The sequence below is a fragment of the Polypterus senegalus genome, chromosome 10, assembly GCF_016835505.1.
Source record: "Polypterus senegalus isolate Bchr_013 chromosome 10, ASM1683550v1, whole genome shotgun sequence".
In the NCBI taxonomy this organism is placed as follows: Eukaryota; Metazoa; Chordata; class Cladistia; order Polypteriformes; family Polypteridae; genus Polypterus; species Polypterus senegalus.
In genome coordinates this window covers 121,509,756-121,530,720 of record NC_053163.1, presented here as the reverse complement: position 1 = coordinate 121,530,720, position 20,965 = coordinate 121,509,756, and positions in this window count along the sequence as shown.

Sequence of the window (20,965 nt, the reverse complement as noted above, 5' to 3'; positions counted from 1 at the left end):
GTTAACAAAGTCACCAGCCACTTTAGACCATTTGCAAGCTACAGAGTTCTTGATTCTTGAAAATGGCCTGATGTTCAATGGAGGTTTAGTGTATATATAAAAAGGAAGCAGTGTTGCACTACCGTTGGCTGTCTGGCCTATGTGCTTAGATCTATGATGCCTGACATCTGGTCCTAAGTGTTTTGATCTTAATGGCTGCTAAGATGCTTAAATTTTGATGTTTATCTATTTACTGTACATCAGAGATATCAAACTCAATTTTATTTATGGCCAAAAATAAACAATTTATATAGTATACTCAACGAGGGTCAGAATATATCAATATTATAATCTCTCTATTATAAAAAAAAATCCTGGGAGAGAAAGACGGGAGATGAGACTTGATCTTCACGTTAAGATCACAGAAGACACTTAAAAGACCCGCAAGACGAAAGAGAATGGCCATGGAGCGTCACACGGAGACATTAAACATGAGATTTTGTGCCAAGAGATTGACCCAGGACCGGCTCGCGATGACGTAGAACATGAGATTCTTGCAAAACACGCCCTACTTACAATCAATATCAAATAAGACCACGGGCAGAAAAACACTCAGTCGTGTGAGTGTAAGGCTTTGAGCACACACAGATCCAAGGCTCTCAGCGCATATAAAGCATATAAGGACAATACGTTATAAATGAAACGTCAATGACTAAGTGAAGAAGAAAGAGCAGCATGAAGAAAAGAGACTCTAAAGCACTGGAGAGAAAAAAAATGCAAAAAAGAAAAAGAATAATCAAGGTGCAAATTCATCCATCCATCCATTATCCAACCCGCTATGTCCTAATTCAGAAAATAAGAAAAGTAATCAGCCCGGAACAAGTGGAATTGAAAAAAAAGTATGTCCAATCGGGCTCAGAATTAAAAGACAGAGTAAAAGACAAAATAGAACTTCATAAAGACGTTCACAACCTTTGGTTCTAAACACATGCAGAGCAGGTTAGAGATTATGAAAGCAGTGGAATTCGAAAGGGTCAAAAAAAAAAGTTGGTGCGATACACATGTATAGAAAATTAAAGAATACGAAAGTAGGAAAATTATAAAGTATAAAAAAAAGAAAGTAAAGATCGCAGTAGCGCAAACAAATGGAAATTATTACTTGAAAAAGGTAAAATAATCACCATGGACCAGGTGTCATTTAAAAAAAAGTAGCACAAAGCAAGGTCAGAAATAAAAGACAGAGTAGAAAACAAAGTAAAATGGCATAAAGAGGCTAAAAAATAAGGGGGCCAAACACATGCAGAGCAGGTTAGAGATAATAAAAACTGGAATTCAAAAGACTATGACAAGAAAATATGTAGGCGCGAAACACATGCAGAGCAAGATACAGAATATGAAAGCAGAAAAAAATGACAGTGTTAAAACAAAGAAAGTAAACATTGCACTAGCGCAAAAAAAGGCAAATAGAGATCGAATATATGGACATACTGCAGGTGATATGTCAGAAGTATATAAATATTGTAAGGCTTTGAAGTTTATGTCAGAGAATTTCAAAAACGGAGTTTACCTCACATGCATTTATTGAATACTTTGCAAAAAAATTATTAACTGCTGATGATGTAGATCTCTTTGTATGTGCTAAAATTCCAAACCTATCCCGAATTATGGTACAAAAGTAGTATAATGTCAGGCGGCTTCTGTCAAAATTTAATCAAATTTGATTGATGAGATTAAACCACGCCACTTTTTAATCGAAGACCGGAAGTCCCACCACCACCCACCATCTGTTGTTAGTTGACCTTGGATGACCTTTCCGAAGTCCCCAACCCCACCACTGGGTGTTTGTTGACCTTGGATGACCTTGATCCGGGCCCCTGGCACGGTTGTTTGTTGACCTTTAGCCCTGCCATCTGTTTTCCCCAGGAAGCTGTCAAGGGCAATTTGATGGATGCCCCCACCCTCCTTGAACCCCCCACCACCCCGCCCCCCTGCTTGGCCACCTGCCTAGCCCCATCTCACTAGGGCAAGTTCAGACATGCCCAAGGGCTGCCTAGGCCCCCCTTGAACCCATCACCAACCCCCACCACTTCCCAGCCACCACCCCTCTTCCAAAGACAAGTTCAGGCATGTTGCAGCCGGTCCCAGGACAAGTTCAGGCATGTTCCTATCCATACCCAGACTGAATGGCCTGCCTAAGCCTCACCGCAGCACATGATGTCTGGCCCCTCCACTTCCTGGGCCATTTTCCGAGGACATAACACACACACACACACACATGCTCCGTTCCTGCCAATATTGCTTTGGGTAAGAATCCTTATATCTATGTAACAATTATTTTTAAAATATCTATCTATCTAATCGATGCTATATCATTTGTATGCCACTTTTTATTTTTTACCTAAGCCCACTTACAGATCAAGCCTTTTCACAGAACAACAGCCATCTCACAGACAGGCTCTGAGTTTAAAAAAAGCCTTTCAACATCGCACACAGAAAGACAAGCAGTCTCTGCGCAGCCCCGCAGGCACACTAAAATACAAGCTGTCCGGCTCTCAGATCAGACAGCCCCCCGCGCGCTCGCGAAATGGTCAGGGCCGAAGCTCTACGCAGCCTCCGAAAAGATACGTAGCTGTAAACTGCAGCCTGTATGTCCCTGCAGCGCTGACGAGGATTGATTCAGACCCTACTGAAGCGTGCGCGATTGTCTTAACACAGATGCCAAAACCCCACCTCCCCACGCCCGCTCAGCGCTGATTCAGTCCAGGAGCGTACATGCTTTTCATCAGCTGAACGTAAGCCCCCATCCCCATGCGCTTAGCACTCAGATACACAATTCAATCCCCCGACGCATGTTTCTTAACAAGTTTTCATGATAACGTGTAAAAAACGTGATAACTAGTTCGCTATAAGTCCTTTAAACATCACACAGTTAAATAAGATGCAGCAGTTCCCTTTTAAAGCACATTGGAGACGTCTAAATGCTAAATGAATTAATATATTTATAATTTGTATTAAAATCGATCTAAAACCAACCCCTATTCTATCCCTGTTAATCCTCCCCTCATGAAGAAAGGCGTTTAGTTTTTCTAAAAGTTTGAATGCCTTAATCAGAGCGGATATCTCGGGCTGGAGAAAGGAACTTTAAAATACTCTTTGTCAAAACCGCTTTTGCAAAGCACGACCCCCACACTACCTGAGCTCCAGGCATCAGGATTTGGGAGGTGGGCTCTGGGGGAGCATTGTCGATTCAACTGTTAGGGCAGTTCAGGACGTTTATGACCCTTAACCTCGGAGCAAAACAGAATGCGTCTGTTTAATCAAATCTACGAGTTACAACGGAATCTATTAATCAAATTCCGGATAACCCTTAACTTTGTGACCGGATCAAAATTTTTGCAAAGGTGAAAAGGTCTTGCGGAGATACGTACAGATGTTTAAACAAATCTATTAAGCGAATTCCTGACTTTTTTTAGCATCCGCCGAAAGTGGTGCCTAGACACTGGACAAAGGCCATTATACGGATGTCCGATTAAAATGATTGGGGCACATTCCAAAACACCCAGCTTTTTGGGTCTATAAAAGTGTTCAGACTGGTCCATTACTCAGCAGGCCGTTAATACTGAAAGAGGACACCGAATCTTGTCGGAAACATCAAGGATCACGGTATGGCATATTTTTGATTATTATATGCGCCAAACAAGTATGTTTTTAGAAAACGGATGGATGAATCCTTATATTTTATTCTTACTATGAATAATTTCCAAGTTTATTCTCAAGTGCGTGCGTCGCGCTGTCGTGTAGGCGCATGAGCGCGTATAATATAAGATGTAGCATTTATATCCATCTATCTGCGTGTACGACGATTAATGTACAAATTCATAGGACTGAAGCAAACAATATTAGCTTTTTCATACCGAAAAGGGCTTTACAATCAAGTAGTTTTTGTCTCGGCGTCTGAAAATTCAAACAGAACCTCTTCTCTGAGAATACTCAGGCATGGTTTAAAAGCGCAGGCCGGTTGTGTATCAGCGCTGGCGTAGTAAGAGGTCAGTATTCTGAACTACGTACAGAAGGGTCCCGTTTGTGAAATGCGTACTCTTCCGAATCGGGCTTACTGTAGCAGGGGAATGTCTGCACCAGGGTCCGCATGTTTTTAAAAGTCTGGGATATCGAAACATTTTAACTTTATAAACTCTCATTTGTTACAACCGGTTGGAGACAGCCTCCAATGATGAATGGGATCCAGGAGCATATATCGAAGCGAATGCTTAATAGACATAAGGCAACTGTGTTTTCATTCATTTCGCTAAATGAAAAGTAATTATTTTAATACGGAATAGTAGCCCCACAAAGGCCGGGTGATTTTAGACGTGCGAGTAATATAATTCAAGTTATTTTTAAAAGTAATCCCACACTGCACAAGAGACAGATTCCACGTGTGTTTTAGGATTTGCTGCGGTCGGTGATGATTTTAATTTTTTCCTTAGATCATTTCTATAACATAGGAGCCTTTTGACAAAGGAAAACTCTGTAAATACACTTGTGCATTTAAACGGAGATTTAAGAAAGCAGGTTTCTACCTTAGACAGATTACTCACCTTAACCCAGTTTTGTACGTGCATGTAAAAGCACTCACTGTTGTTACACTAGCACAAAATTGATATTTTCTGTCTACTCAAAAAACTAAAATTATTTCTATTAACACATGTGATAACTGGAAAACATTTCACTATTTTTAATTAAAGTTAAACAGAAAAGCTCAATTATGATTTTTGTTTTGTCATGCTAGGGTCCTAGGGTGACACTTGTGAACTTTATATTCTCTTATTTAGACCTTAACACATATTCTTATCAAAATAGTTCATCACTTCCCAGTTCCTGTAACTTCAGGTAATTAGACAGAGCTCCATAACAGGCAAGAGAAAAGTATTATAGGTCAAATACACAGAGCCATAAAACAAAAGCACTGAACACCACACAACCTGGTATTGCTAGATGTATTTTGTTACCTGGAGAAAGAAAAAAAAAACATTTTTAGTAGTCACGTAAAATGACCAGTTGCTTTAACATGAAAATAAAGCATCTTTAGAAAATAATGCATCTAAAAGCATCTTTGTAAAGGACCGATTTTAAAACATAAGAAAAATCCTTGTTTCCAAAAGAGTTCTGCCCATTTTTTCCAGCAGTTTTCTTGACTGATCTCATTTTAAATGATAATAGCCAGTATAAAGTCCCTAAAGGAACTGGGTAGGAACTGGAGACATCTGATATCTTCTATCATATCTTTTTTTTTGCGAACAGAGTTTTCATAACAGTTTTAATCGAGCACCTTAACGTTTTTTTGAAAGTAGACCACTATTACCAATATGTCCTTTTTTAAAATTAATGATATACCATAGATGCATATTTTATTATAATTACTTAACTTTTATCAACTTTTATCTAACTCAATATTTATTTTTCTAGTATCAGAATGTAGTTCAAGTTATTTTGTTTTCGGTTCAATAGATGTATTTTTCATATTTGATTCTTTGTTTTTCACATCTTCGAGCACCCTTTTTGTTACTTCGCGCCCCCTAGGGGCCATCCCCACAGTTTGAGAACTACGGTTGTAGGGGATTATTTGTAAAACACTCTGTGGCACTTCAAGCTAAATTAGATTTCCTTGGTTATTCAGCCGTTCATCGGTGTTCCATTTTTGTTATAAATTGTATTTAGTCTCTCTTTATTTACTAAACATTTTATATTTTGAATAGAAAACAGTTATCTTGTTCAGGCTTTAATTTAAAACCGCATTTTCATCAACAGGCTATAATCACTTTGGTACTTAGGATGCTTTGTATAATACAAAGTTTTAGAAATTCTGTTAATGCTTGGTAATAGCCTTCCATTTTACATCAGTTATGAACCCCTGAAAATAAGAATGGTTATAGTCGGTTATAGGAGCCTGTACACTACAGGGCTGATGACTAGGCTTATACTGGACACGTTAGGCAAATCAGGATGGACATTTTTTAGTAAATAGTTACATAATATTATATGTGTTTGCACAAGGATTAAAATTTTACTAAAACTTTGTGGTTTATTCTTTCTTTTAGTTAGTCCAGGTTACATAGGACAGCTATCATTGAAAACTGCTTTTCCCCTCTGTTTGTGAAAAAGCACCCTTGTTTTTGGTAGCATTCAGGGTGAAGGGAATGTAAGTTTAAACTGTGATTCCAAGAGTCAACAAGTGTCTGCAAACGTCTTGAATACGAGTCAAAGGACCAGGGTTTGTGCAGGGATCATAGTCAGGGTCAGAGTTAAGCTAGACATTATTATTCCAAAATGTAACATTGACTCGCCCATATCACAAATATAAGATAGTAAAAACTAAAATTTACAAATACTAAGTCACAGAGGAGATTAAAAACATAATTAAGACCGGATCAACAAGGGATCACCCCAAAATCACAGCACACTACAACAGAACCTACGTTTTCTGAGGTATATTATCAGCTAAACTGTCATCTGTTTACCAGTTCCACGGGGTTGCAAAGAGTTAGGGAAAAACATTTTTTAACATCTGCTAGTATGAGGCTAATTAACATTAGCCGGTTATTGTTAGAATCTTATCTGGAACTAAAAGTCAGGTTTGTGTTCCTCCTGATTCAGGAAGAACATTAAATATTGGAGTTTAGAATATGAACTAGACTGGTAAGGACATTTATGCCTAAATAAATAAATAAAGTTAATTATGAAATAATTACATGAAAAGTGGATTTATAAAGGAGTTATTACAATTTGAAAAACTGCTGTGATGTATAAAAAACATTGATAGGTGTCAAAACCTGCGAAAAGAAACCTTTTGAAATAAATAAGCTTTTTTGACATGCGTAGTCTGGAATAGTCTGAATATGTCTTAAAGAGTTCATTTTTTAATAAAACTTAAAAAGGCAAATTAAAAATAATAAATAGTAAACCCGAATAAAACACAGAAGTATCATTTAATGATATCAATTAGTGTTAAGTATTATCAAGCACCGGGATCTATTTAGTGTCCACAGTGTTAACCAAACATAGGACATGATGTTCAAAATTCACCTAGGGTTTTTCAGAAGAGATAGGACAAGTGCGGTGTGTGTTCTGTATTCTCTTTTCTGTATTAACTATTCACAATGACCATACTCCCGAGACCTTAGGTTTTTTTATGCAGAAGTACATTTCACAGACCCGAATAAGAGACATCCATCAAAATGTTCTTGACACAAAGGAGGCCCAATCAGGCCGGTGGGGTGGGAGTCTCTTTTCAAAGAGTCTTTGCCCCCAAGCGGCCTGGATTTGTCGGGCTATAAAAATTTTTCAACGCGTGTTTTGAACGGTTAACAATCAACATCTCTCGGGCTATGCTCCTGATCAGGCATGATGGTCTAGGACCAGACGGCCACCTACGATGGCCTGTTTTGACCTGAGGCTATCGTGCCCGACTCCGAGTACTCTACGACTAACAGCTAACCTCCAGACCAATCTTCTTGGCCAGACCTTCTTATGCCTTGAACTGACCAGATCTAGGATCCTGAGCCTCAGGTACCTACCCATGGTGATATGTATTGGTCGGATCGTTTCCTGGAGAACCGCGCAGTACCTGACATTTTTGTATCTGCTAATGATGTTCCAGGGCTCCTAGCAGGGGTGAGGAGATAGCCATTCAGGCTGGATGACCTGGTACAGGCGCCAGCCGTTTGGAACATATCACCCAAGGATGGGATTATGCAGACCTGGCCCTGAACAAACTGACGGACCCTGATTGAGACATTTGAAAGGCTCAATAGCTGTTCAAGAGTTTGATTACAGTCTGCCGGATATAATAACGCATAGGCACCTAAAAGTACCGGGCAGGGATGTTTAATAGACCAACCCAGCCAGACACGCCCTCGTGTCTGTTTGACACTGACCGCTCAGCAGCAGCGCTGTCTGTTTTCCACAAACCGTGGCCAGGAGCCTAGTCATAAAGACTCTGTGCTGCTTCAACATCTTTCTACTTTTCACCAGATTCACGCCTTTGTACAAAGTGCTGTCGATGATTGGAAAAATGAACATTCTATTCAGGAGTTGATTGTACAAGCCTTTCATAACATGGATGCTGACTCTTACTCAAAAATACCTGAAATAGCTGAGACTTTCTCTAAACGCCATTTTATGGACCTAATAGGTCTGATGGACCTTTAAGGTTTTATGGGTATACGCCTGGAAAATCAGATGAAGTGTCTGAACTGAATGTACCGTGAGATCACCAGTTTTTGTCTGCTTTTAATCACGCTGTTAAGTTGTAATATGTTTTGAAGTGGTTGGTAAAACCTCTTTCAATTTTAATATTGTTTTTGAAAATGACCAATAAAGTACCATTTGATTTTTAAATTCTAACCCTAATTTCTTTCACCGTCAAGGATGGAGGGTCGTTGAAAAAGTTTTTTATAGCCCGACAAATCCAGGCCGCTTGGGGGCAAAGACTCTTTGAAAAGAGACTCCCACCCCCCGTCCTGATTGGGCCTCCTTTGTGTCAAGAACATTTTGATGGATGTCTCTTATTCGGGTCTGTGAAATGTACTTCTGCATAAAAAAACCTAAGGTCTCGGGAGTATGGTCATTGTGAATAGTTAATACAGAAAAGAGAATACAGAACACACACCGCACTTGTCCTATCTCTTCTGAAAAACCCTAGGTGAATTTTGAACATCATGTCCTATGACTGGTTAACACTGTGGACACAGGCGCTAGATCTCCGTCATATGGACCATTACAGAGTAAAGATTCTAGAATCTTTTGCACTCTCCATTACGAGATCCATAGCACCCACAGGAAGTTCGACAATTAAGTAAAGACCCTTTAGTTGGTCAGAATCATGGGTTAGTGCCCAGGTCCATATTCTAAAACATCTTCGATTATATCTATTTAGTTAGCATGTCGGCTGTTCATTTTCAATATAGGTGGTATACTTCCCTGTCAAAAGGTTAAAATAAAACAGAGATCCGAGATACTCCTATTGCATCCGCAATATTTGTTATTAAGTGTATAGGTTTGTCTTGCATTCTAATTCTTAAAGCGGTATCAAACTATTGTTAATTTCAAAGCAAAATGCAACCAATCATTTTGTTTATAACTAAATTAAATAATCCTTATAAATAGATCCCGGTGCTTGATAATACTTAACACTAATTGATATCATTAAATGATACTTCTGTGTTTTATTCGGTTTACTATTTATTATTTTTAATTTGCCTTTTTGTTTTATTAAAAAATGAACTCTTTAAGACATATTCAGACTATTCCAGACTACGCATGTCAAAAAAGCTTATTTATTTCAAAAGGTTTCTTTTCGTGCTGGTTTTGTCACCTATCAATGTTTTTATACATCACAGCAGTTTTCAAATTGTAATAACTCCTTTATAAATCCACTTTTTCATGTAATTATTTATTTCATAATTAACTTTATTTATTTATTTAGGCATAAATGTCCTTACCAGTCTAGTTCATATTCTAAACTCCAATATTTAATATTCTTCCTGAATCAGGAGGAACACAAACCTGACTTTTAGTTCCAGATAAGATTCTAACAATAACCGGCTCATGTTAATCAGCCTCATACTAGCAGATGTTAAATAACGTTTTTCCCTAACTCTTTGCAACCCCGTGGAACTGGTAAACAGATGACAGTTTAGCTGATAATATACCTCAGAAAACGTAGGTTCTGTTGTAGTGTGCTGTGATTTTGGGGTGATCCCTTGTTGATCCGGTCTTAATTATGTTTTTAATCTCCTCTGTGACTTAGTATTTGTAAATTTTAGTTTTACTATCTTATATTTGTGATATGGAGTCAATGTTACATTTTGGAATAATAATGTCTAGCGTAACTCTGCCCCTGACTATGATCCCTGCACAAACCCTGGTCCTTTGACTCGTATTCAAGACGTTTGCAGACACTTGTTGACTCTTGGAATCACAGTTTAAACTTACATTCCCTTCACCCTGAATGCTACCAAAACCAAGGGTGCTTTTTCACAAACAGAGGGAAAAGCAGTTTTCAATGATAGCTGTCCTATGTAACCTGGACTAACTAAAAGAGAGAATAAACCACAAAGTTTTAGTAAAATTTTAATCCTTGTAAAACACATATAATATTATGTAACTATTTACTAAAAAATGTCCATCCTGATTTGCCTAACGTGTCCAGTATAAGCCTAATCATCGCCCTGTAGTGTACAGGCTCCTATAACCTACTATAACCATTCTTATTTTCAGGGGTTCATAACTGATGTAAAATGGAAGGCTATTACCAAGCATTAACAGAATTTCTAAAACTTTGTATTATACAAAGCATCCTAAGTACCAAAGTGATTATAGCCTGTTGATGAAAATGCGGTTTTAAATTAAAGCCTGAACAAAATAACTGTTTTCTATTCAAAATATAAAATGTTTAGTAAATAAAGAGAGACTAAATACAATTTATAACAAAATGGAACACCGATGAACGGCTGAATAACCAAGGAAATCTAATTTAGCTTGAAGTGCCACAGAGCGTTTTACAAATAATCCCCTACAACCGTAGTTCTCAAACTGTGGGATGGCCCCTAGGGAAGTAACAAAAAGGGGCAAAGATGTGAAAAAACAAAGAATCAAATATGAAAAATACATCTATTGAACCGAAAACAAAATAACTTGAACTACATTCTGATACTAGAAAAATAAATATTGAGTTAGATAAAAGTTGATAAAAGTTAAGTAATTATAATAAAATATGCATCTATGGTATATCATTAATTTTAAAAAAGGACATATTGGTAATAGTGGTCTACTTTCAAAAAAAAGCGTTAAGGGCTCGATTAAAACTGTTATGAAAACTCTGTTCGCAAAAAAGATATGCTAGAAGATATCAGATGTCTCCAGTTCCTACCCAGTTCCTTTACGGACTTTATACTGGCTATTATCATTTAAAATGAGATCAGTCAAGAAAACTGCTGGAAAAGATGGGCAGAACTCTTTTGGAAACAAGGATTTTTCTTATGTTTTAAAATCGGTCCTTTACAAAGATGCTTTTAGATGCTTTATTTTCTAAAGATGTTTTATTTTCATGTTAAAGCAACTGGTCATTTTACGTGACTACTAAAAATGTTTTTTTCTTTTTTTTCTTCTTTCTCCAGGTAACAAAATACATCTAGCAATACCAGGTTGTGTGGCGTTCAGTGCTTTTGTTTTATGGCTCTGTGTATCTGACCTATAATACTTTTCTCTTGCCTGTTATGGAGCTCACTCTGTCTAATTACCTGAAGTTACAGGAATTGGGAAGTGATGAACTATTTTGGTAAGAATATGTGTTAAGGTCTACATAAGAGAGTATAAAGGGCACAAGTGTCACCCTAGGACCCTAGCATGACAAAACAAAAATCATAATTGAGCTTTTCTGTTTAACTTTTAATTAAAAATAGTGAAAATGCTTTCCAGTTATCACCTGTGTTAATAGAAATAATTTTAGTTTTTGAGTAGACAGAAAATATCAATTTTGTGCTAGTGTAACAACAGTGAGTGCTTTTACATGCACGTACAAAACTGGGTTAAGGTGAGTAATCTGTCTTAAGGTAGAAACCTGCTTTCTTAAATCTCCGTTTTAATGCACAAGTGTATGGATAGGAACATGCCTGAACTTGTCCAGGGACTTAATTATATTACGGCTGCAGCATGCCTGAACATTCTCTTTGGAAGAGGGTCTCCAACCGGTTGGGGGCTGGGAAGTGGTGGGGAGGTGATGGGTTCAGAATACTGGGGCTGATACACAACCGGCCTAGGCAGCCCTTGGGCATGTCTGAACTTGCCCTAGTGAGATGGGCACGCACTTGAGAATAAACTTGGAAATTATTCAATGCAGGTGGCCAAGCAGGGTTCCGGTCACAAAGTTAAGGGTTATCCGCCGTTGTAACTGGTAGATTTGATTAAACAGACGCATTCTGTTTTGCTCCGAGGTTAAAGGTCATCAGCGGCTCAGGCCGTTTATGATGCGGAAGTGCCACCGATTCCCCAAAGACCACAGCCCGAGATATCCGCTCTGATTAAGGCATTCAAACTTTTAGAAAAAACTAAACGCCTTTCTTCATGAGGGAGGATTAACAGGGGTAGAAAAAGGGTTGGTTTTAGATCGATTTTAATACAAATTATAAATATATTAATTCATTTAGCATTTAGACGTCTCCAATGTGCTTTAAAAGGGAACTGCTGCATCTTATTTAACTGTGTGATGTTTAAAGGACTTATAGCGAACTAGTTATCACGTTTTTACACGTTATCATGAAAGCCTTTAACTTTTTAAGAAACATGCGTCGGGGGATTGAATTGTGTATCTGAGTGCTAAGCGCATGGGGATGGGGGCTTACGTTCAGCTGATGAAAAGCATGTACGCTCCTGGACTGAATCAGCGCTGAGCGGGCGTGGGGAGGTGGGGTTTTGGCATCTGTGTTAAGACAATCGCGCACGCTTCAGGGGGACATACAGGCTGCAGTTTACAGCTTCTTTTCGGAGGCTGCGTAGAGCTTCGGCCCTGACCATTTCAGAGGGCCGGGGGACTGCATCCATCAAAAAAGGCTTGATCTGTAAGTGGGCTTAGGTAAAAATAAAAAGTGGCATACAAATGATATAGCATTGCTTACCTTGACCCAGTTTCCTGGGTGAAAACAGATGGCTGGGCTGAACTTGTCCAGGGACCGGTCAACAAACAACCTGGGAAGTGGTGGGGGTGGGGGGTTCAAGGGGGCCTACTTCCTGTCATTAATCAACAGGGGCCCGGATCAAGGTCATCCAAGGTCAACAAAACAACCGGTGGTCATCCAAGGGGGGTGGGGAGGGTACTTCCTGAAAGGTCAACAAAGGTCAACTAACAACAGATGGTGGGTGGGGGCGGGACTTCCGGTCTTCGATTAAAAGGGGGCGTGGTTTAATCTCATCAATCAAACTCGGATTAAATTTTGACAGAAGCCGCCTGACATTATACTACTTACAAAGTCATTAAACACATGTCTCACTGACCTCATTTAAAAGATTCAGCATATTGGAACTCCAAAGATTCCAAATATTGTTTTTACAGAAGTTCTGAAATAAAAGTGAAACTAATGAAATAGCAAACAATTCAAAGAAAAAAAGTCTTAAAAGTGTGTATCCGGAAAACCAAACATTGGGGGTTGGCGAGCGAAGTGAGCAGGGGCTAAGCCCCTAGTATATATATATATATATATATATATATATGAAATCGAACGTCTGTCTGACTGTATGTCTGTCCCCTTTTCAAGAGTGAACTACTTAACGGATTTAGATTGGATTTTTTTCTATAATTTCCTTGAACATTGAGGTTGATTTTGCGACTTCTCTCACTGTGTTAAGTACCATAGTTCGGTTGCGGTACCAATTTATTTGCGTGAGTCCAAGAGACACGCAGCGGGCCGAGGGAAGAGGGACGGGTCCCTCCTCACTCAAGCGCCCGCCTCGGGGCAAATACATTACTTCCACTTAGCTACCGAACAAGAGAACTACTTAACGTATTTAGATCCATTTTTTTCTATAGTATGCTTGAACATTCTGGTTGGTTTTGTGACTTCTCTCATTGCATTGCATCATAGTTCGCTTGCGTCACCGATTTATTTACACGATTCCGAGAGAGAGGCTGTGGGCCAAGGGGAAGAGGAAGCGTGACGTCAGGAGTGGGGAGCTGGCCGGGGCCCTCTTCATGGTCCAGTTTCACTACTACACCGGCGGAGCCGCAGGGGACAACTATATTATATATAATATATTACTGCCACTTTTACTTTACAAACAAGACACACAGGCACCTGTCTGTTCATCACAGTTATACCTTCTGCCTCGCATCCCTTTTGAAATTGTCTTCTCTCTTTAAAGTGAGGACGGGGTCTTCAGGGATTAAGCCCCTTATTTCTGGCACCCACCCTCTGATCTTTCCATCCCAGATACACACAATTAATAGTGGCAAGCCCTTGATCTCCTTGCACACCACATACAATATAGCCCCCAACTGGTGGTAAACGGTTTACTTAACATACGTGTATGACTCGCGTGAAACCTCAAGGGAAGCAAATCTTGCTGCTATTTTATTTCAGATACTCATATGACACACATAAAACCCCACTTTTTAGTTTTTTCTCTCTGTGTAACAGCAAGCGACAGTCAAAGAGGGGGCTAAGTCCCTGATCCCAGCAAATCCTATAAGTGGCCCTGTCCCTTTACTAGCTTTTATTTTCTTGGACATTGAAGTGGGTTAGGAAAGCTACTAGCATCCACTGGACCAAAAGCAGAATTGAGTGAACATCAGTACCAAGGGACCAAGTATCAAAGACATCAGTACCAGCGCTGGCTCTAGCATGGCTACCCTAGGTGAAGCTGTAAATGGTAACCCACCACCACATTTTGTCATGGAATGTAGGATTATTTCTGTTTAACCATTTGATATAGTATTACATAAATGTACTCTGAACAGATGTCTATATTTATATTCAAGTACTACATGCATTTTATGTGTACTACACTGTAGATATACGTTTTAAAGAAATTCACAATTTTTGGTAAATGGTGCCAAAGAAAAATAGCAGGTTACTACATATATTAGGTTAATGAATATAAATCTGATTTAATATTTTAGAACTGTATATCTTGTTTTAAAAATGTGTACTGTACATGCAAAAATATACTGAAAATATAAAAACATAATGTATAGGGTAATTACATGATGGCATTTCAGTTTTACAAAAAAAAAAAAAAATCAACTTTGAGATGTAAATAATAATATGTTAATTAAAATTCATTACAAATATATGAACAACTAAAATTAAAATCTGCTTTTTTTCTTGTCTTCATCTTTATGAACATAAAAACAATATCTTTTAAATCCATTATTTGCACTAGCTCACTCTTCTCTGATAAGGTTGCTGAGAGTCATACGAAACACAAAGGTATATTGTGTTTAAAAGGCACATGACTGCTGTGTTGTATGTGGTTTTTATATACTTTTCACAAATGTAAGTGTTAATATTAATATACTGTAGAATATAATAATTATTATTTTAATATAAAATGGTCCCAATATACATTGTGTTAAATATGCAATTCAGGAAATGCCAAGGTTACAGTGTGTTACTGGTTTAGCGATTAGGCAGAAATCCAACCTTGGAATATTTTAGTTCCTTATCTGACGCGCAGCTAAACAATGCAGATAAACAATACTTCCAAAACAGCTTGTAATGCCAGTGCACTATGCTTTCAGAATAAAGGAAGAACCGGAAAGAAAAATATATTTATATATCAATAATCCTAATCAATTTGGAAGTTAAGATGTAAAATAAGATAAAAAGCAGAACCTGATAAAAAATGAAAAAGCACAAATACAAAAGTAAAATTACAAACTGCACCCGAACAAAATAATGTCTTTGAGTGTAAAGAGCACCTCTGTGAAGCTAACAATGCATCCTGGGATTTAGAAGACCACCTATAAAGGGCTTGTGAAGGTGCCCTAATCTGGTGCATTAGTGAGCGCACAAAGCCTAGTGAGAGTGGCAGTCTGGACACAGGTGAGAAAGTGGAGCTAAAACAAGATACATCTGTTTACACCTGGATTAACATGCGTCATGATTTGATAGACCACGACAACATTCAAAAGTATTATGTAGAATGTACATTTGGAAATGGATAGCAATCACATTTAACATTAGTGGAAATGCAAATGTGTTTTCTGTCCACATGCAACAATTAAGTCAGTGGAATAGACAAAAGAATCATATAGGGCAGAGGCAGCAGTCGGATAAGCCACAGAAAGGTAGCCAGCACTGACAACCATGTATCTTCAGAAAGTTAGTGCAGTGGCAGCAGCATCATGTGTGAGTCAAATTATACACTATTGTCTTTTCTTTATAAGCAGTCAGTTTCTGTTCTAACTGCACATTAGTCACTGAGTTGAGCTGTGCTGCTCACTTGTAAATTTAAATTATATATACAAATAGAATTTATATAGGAATTGCACGTTAACAGAGGTCTTTGAAAAAGTTTTCACAGGCTGAGAGTAACATGATTTGTACATTAATGAAACGGGCCATGATAAAAAGGTCCAAGGGCTGGATCCGTATCGCAGGAGTTTGAAGCCCCTGTTTTACATTAATGTATTATCACAAGAAAAGTGAGGTTTGGAAAGGCCTCCAGCTATGTCTTACCTTGCATTCAGATGTTGTTCAGTACAGGTCTGCTGTTCCAGATGACATGGATCTTAAATCAGTTGTTGAGACTTTGGAGTGATGAAATCAAATTTTAAGATCCTCACATGATTAAACAGATTCTGCTTGAGCTCATATTCTGTTATGCTTCTGCTAGCTAAACTTGTCCCCCTTCATCTATTGTCTCTCACTTGGATGAAGAATCTTCCTCCTCACTGAAACTGTTCTTGACTGCGTCATTCTCCATTATTAATGTGTTGTATTGTATTTCATTAGTTAATTTCTACTTGAATTAGCCACCCTTATGGGAAAGACCTACCATGTCTATGGTGAGCTGAAGCATAATACAGCAGCAATGGCCATAAAGCAGGAAGTGGCCCTGAATGGGATGCCAATTTATTACTAATGCCAGGCTAATTTAAAACAGCCAGTTAGCCTAATGTGTGTATTTTTGTATTTGGAAACCCAATTGGCAAAACCCGTATTAGTACATGACAACCTGCAAAGTTCAGAAAGAACGGGGAAGCACTGTTAACGTCTGTGCCTCCCTGCTACCCTGTAAAACCTGCCAAATGCTGCTAAAAGTGGAAAAACAAAATCTCTTTATAATGCTCTTTTCATCATCAAGTGACAGTGAAAGTGTGGTCATCTAGGAGCTCACTATGTGAGTTGTTAACTCTTTGACTCTGCGCCAGTTCAAGTGCATGCACGGATACGCTGTCCCTTAATTCTCACATTGCTGCACACGCTCCATGACTATACTGGCCTTCTCCACATCCATTTCTCTCTTCAAAGAGCACATCCAAAACTCATTACTTCTGCTCATACCATAAAAACAGGTAAGTGGAAAATCCTCATTTTATCAGGCTATGCTTATGAGAAACGTGATCCCTTGGTAACTGGTACATACCAAAGCCCCTCTGTCTTCTTTATCAGAACAGGAACCAAATCTCAAGATAACATCTCTGCCTTCCTGGCATTGTTGAAGAGATGTACTAATCTAGATGCTCTTACAATATTCTGTGCTTTCAGAACGTCTGGTTGCATCTCATCCACCCCTTTAGCCTTGGAACTGAAGAGTTTCTCAATGACTATAAACAACAACAACAACAACAACAACCTTAGCAAACAGATGTATCAATCCAACTGGATGCTTCCTTAACTACTTTCTTCAAACCCAAAAAATTTAAATCTTTCAACAGTATCTGTAGTCCAGGTTAAGATATGTTTGCTCTTGCCCCTGGGAGTATAAATCATGTTGCACCCACTGTTCTTCAGTTTTTGTCACAACCAGTCTGAAGCCATTTAAAGGTACTGTAATTGACCATAACCTTACTAGAATTTCTCAAACCAAGCTTTTGTTATGGCTATCACCACATCTACAAGTTTATCTTTCAGTTTAATCAAGAGACCATTGTGCTAATATTGCCCAGAAGGCTTCTTCTTTAACTACACAGTTTTCACTAATAGTTACTTGGCTGGCAGCCATGACAAGCTTCAACCATCTTTCTGCTACATATCCTTATAGCCACCTTCACTGTATAGGACTTGAACAATGTTCATTCAGACTACATGTCCCTAGTCTCACTTGAAATACAGAATGACCTCTTCTGGTGTTGACAATTAAACTGATCCCAAGCAGAGGTGCCAGTTTGGCATTCTCTCTCACTACTCAGTTGAGTGTTTCAGGTTTGTACAATGTATAATGTAGCCATCTGTTAATCAAGTGGTCCTCAACTGACTCTGTCTCTTTAAAAGGATGTCCTTAAACATGTGGCATCAGATAAGATGACATTGTATTTTGCAGGGGACGTAACCACTGTGCACCTACACTGGCATTTACAAAATTCTTCCTGCTGTCAGTGTGGCTCTCTCTCTCTTCTTCTTTCTCTTTCTCCTTTTACTGCATTTTGAGGGGCTTAAAGCTGCTGTTTGGCCTCCTGGAAGTGCATGCTTGGCTGCCTGTCACATATTAAAGGGGATCTCTCATAATATGACAAAATCTTAGAGTTTGTAGACCTGTTTCTTGTTTGAACCACTGTGAGAGATAATCTTTGTGTTTTTACTCAGCTCATATTTCTTGTTCTTTGATCTTTGCTTTTGTTTTTGATTTAATTTTTTATTTCTGAAATGTAATCGCTATGCTTATTTTGACTTGTTTTGTTGTATGTTTCATTCTAACTGTTTTCCTTCAAATGCCCATCCATGATGTATTCATTTAAATCCAGTCATCAGCCTTGTTAGAAGGCTTATAGGGTCCTATTTTCTGTACCAGAACATGATCAGCCACAAAGAGGTTTTGGTTTTCCTTATACATACACTTTGTGTACTGATACTAATCTACGGACATACAGTATGTCAGAGTAAAATATAGAGATACATGCTAACGCCTCTAAAACATCTCTATATGACAGTGGGTGGTATGCTCTGAGGGCACCAAAATGAAAGAGTAGCTTCTGAGGGAAAGTGAGCAGCTTAATTTATCGTAAAAGTTAGGGTGTCCTTTTTAATATAGATGGTCTCTCTTCTGTCCTAAGCAGGAAGCAATTCATCTGGAAGCTTCTATACAGGCCAGGATCATTAAAGAGAGGTCTTTGCTGAGCAGTGTATTGGCCTTTAGGAGCCATCGCAACTAAAAAAATGGTTTCTGTGTTAGGCGCAAAACTGAGTGTTTTTTTTTTTAAGGTGAATCCCTGTCAGAATACCCTCCAATACATCCTTTCCTCCAAATGCTTGCCTTTTAGTGGTGATTGTGAGAATAATGGACATGCAGACTTAATAATTTGACTTTTTCTTTAAGCAAATTCAACCACTGCTTCAAGGTGTAATCATTTTTAGTTACAGATTGTAAAAAATGCTGCAGCACTGTGCTGGTCGGAGATGGACAGGAATGCAAGATGGGATGGAACTCATACCTCTACCTTAGATAGGGGTGCTTTCACTCTGGAAAGTAGAACAAAATAATAAGGGTGGAGAAGGTGGAGGGATTGGCATACATGTCCTGTTCCTACTAGGGTTAAGAAAATTTAGAGAAGGGGTAGAGGGAAAGATCCTTGGCAAAAAATAGGACAGTTGAGAAAGGCAGTCACACAAGGAAGAGGAGGGTGTGACCCCCCACTGTCAGAAAGATTATGCAGCACCTGTAGAAGTAGGCCCAGTATTTAAATAGAACTCCTTTGACTTGTATTTTTACAGAATGCCCTCTTTTGTTCTGGGTGCAGGACATATTGTGGGTCCCCTGCACTTCAGCACACTGGGACAATTTACCAAATGTCACAATGGTTCCCCCAGTAGGTGCACTTCTGGAACATACTTTGCAGTGGCAAGTGTTATTGTCCCCTCTGTCCACACTGGATTATACAGGACTGTTTGGTTTTCCAGTGTGACCTTTTCTCTTTACAGGCATACAGGTATACTTTGCAGGGTTCACATTCACTGAAAAATACTGTAGGTTACTTCATCTCACAGACTGCTCCTAGTCTAAAACAGCACACACAAACACACACACAGAGGCACCCCCAGAATAGGCATTGGAAATCAAACTTTTCAAGCATTAGAAGAATATAACAGTTAGCCTGACTTTTAAAGCTAATCTAACTCATAATTTAAAATTATTTGTTATTAAAGGAATCATTTCGTAAGAATTTCTGGTACGACTGGATAATGGACATGTGTCTTGGGCCTTGGCTCTTCAACTGTGCTCAAATGCTGGGTGACTTGGTGAATTCAGCAATACTGCACTCAAATGTTAAAACACTGTGAGAGACAAACAGCATGTGAGTGACATTGGTGCCATCATCTTATTCAAATATTATTTAAAAGAGCTAGTCCAATAATCAGTGCAGTTACTGTATATTACACATTCTCCTCTCCTCTACCTCTCTTCTCTTCTTATCTCCTCTGCTTTTGGGAGTATTCTGGAAAATTCTTGGGTAGTTTAAAGATTTTGTTCTTTACTTCAATAATATCTTGTTTCTCATTGTTTACATTTGTAAATACCTATCTTGAAGCTCAAATTGTATGTAGTAATCATAATATAAGTAGCTAAAAGTAGCTAAATGCAAGCTAAATATAGCTAAAATTGCACATATGTCTAAATAACCTTTTAAAGCAATCATTATAGTGATGTACTAATTATTTATTATATTTGCTACGGAACATCCCTTTGCCACACTGGTAGAGAACTTACCTTCAATACAGTATGCATATATAATGAGAATTACAAAATTAATCTGAGAAGAATCATCATTTAACCTCATTTCCATTTAACACATTGTGTTACTTGTATATTTAAGTCTTTCAGATGTACTAGAGTTATTTACCAAAACAAGACTTTAAATTTTAAATTAATACAAATATTACAGGTGGCACGGGGGCACAGTGGTAGCGCTGCTGCCTTGTGGTAAGGAGACTTGGGTTCGCTTCCCCAGTCCCACAGTCCAAAGACATGCAGGTTACGTGTATGCGTGTGCCCTGCCGTGGGTTGGCGCTCTGCCCGGGGTTTGTTCCTGCCTTGTGCCTTATGCTGGCTGGGATTGGCTCCAGCACACCCCTGTGACCCTGTGTTAAGATATAGTGGGTTGGAAGATGACTGACTGACTGACAAATATTACAAAGAAAAATGTACCAATGACAGATTTATTAGTCTAAGATCTCCCATGAAGGTTGTTCTTATCACCTATTTTATTAAGCTTCACATCATGTTTGGCATCACATTGAATGACAGTGTTCATTCACAGAAACTCTGCACAGGT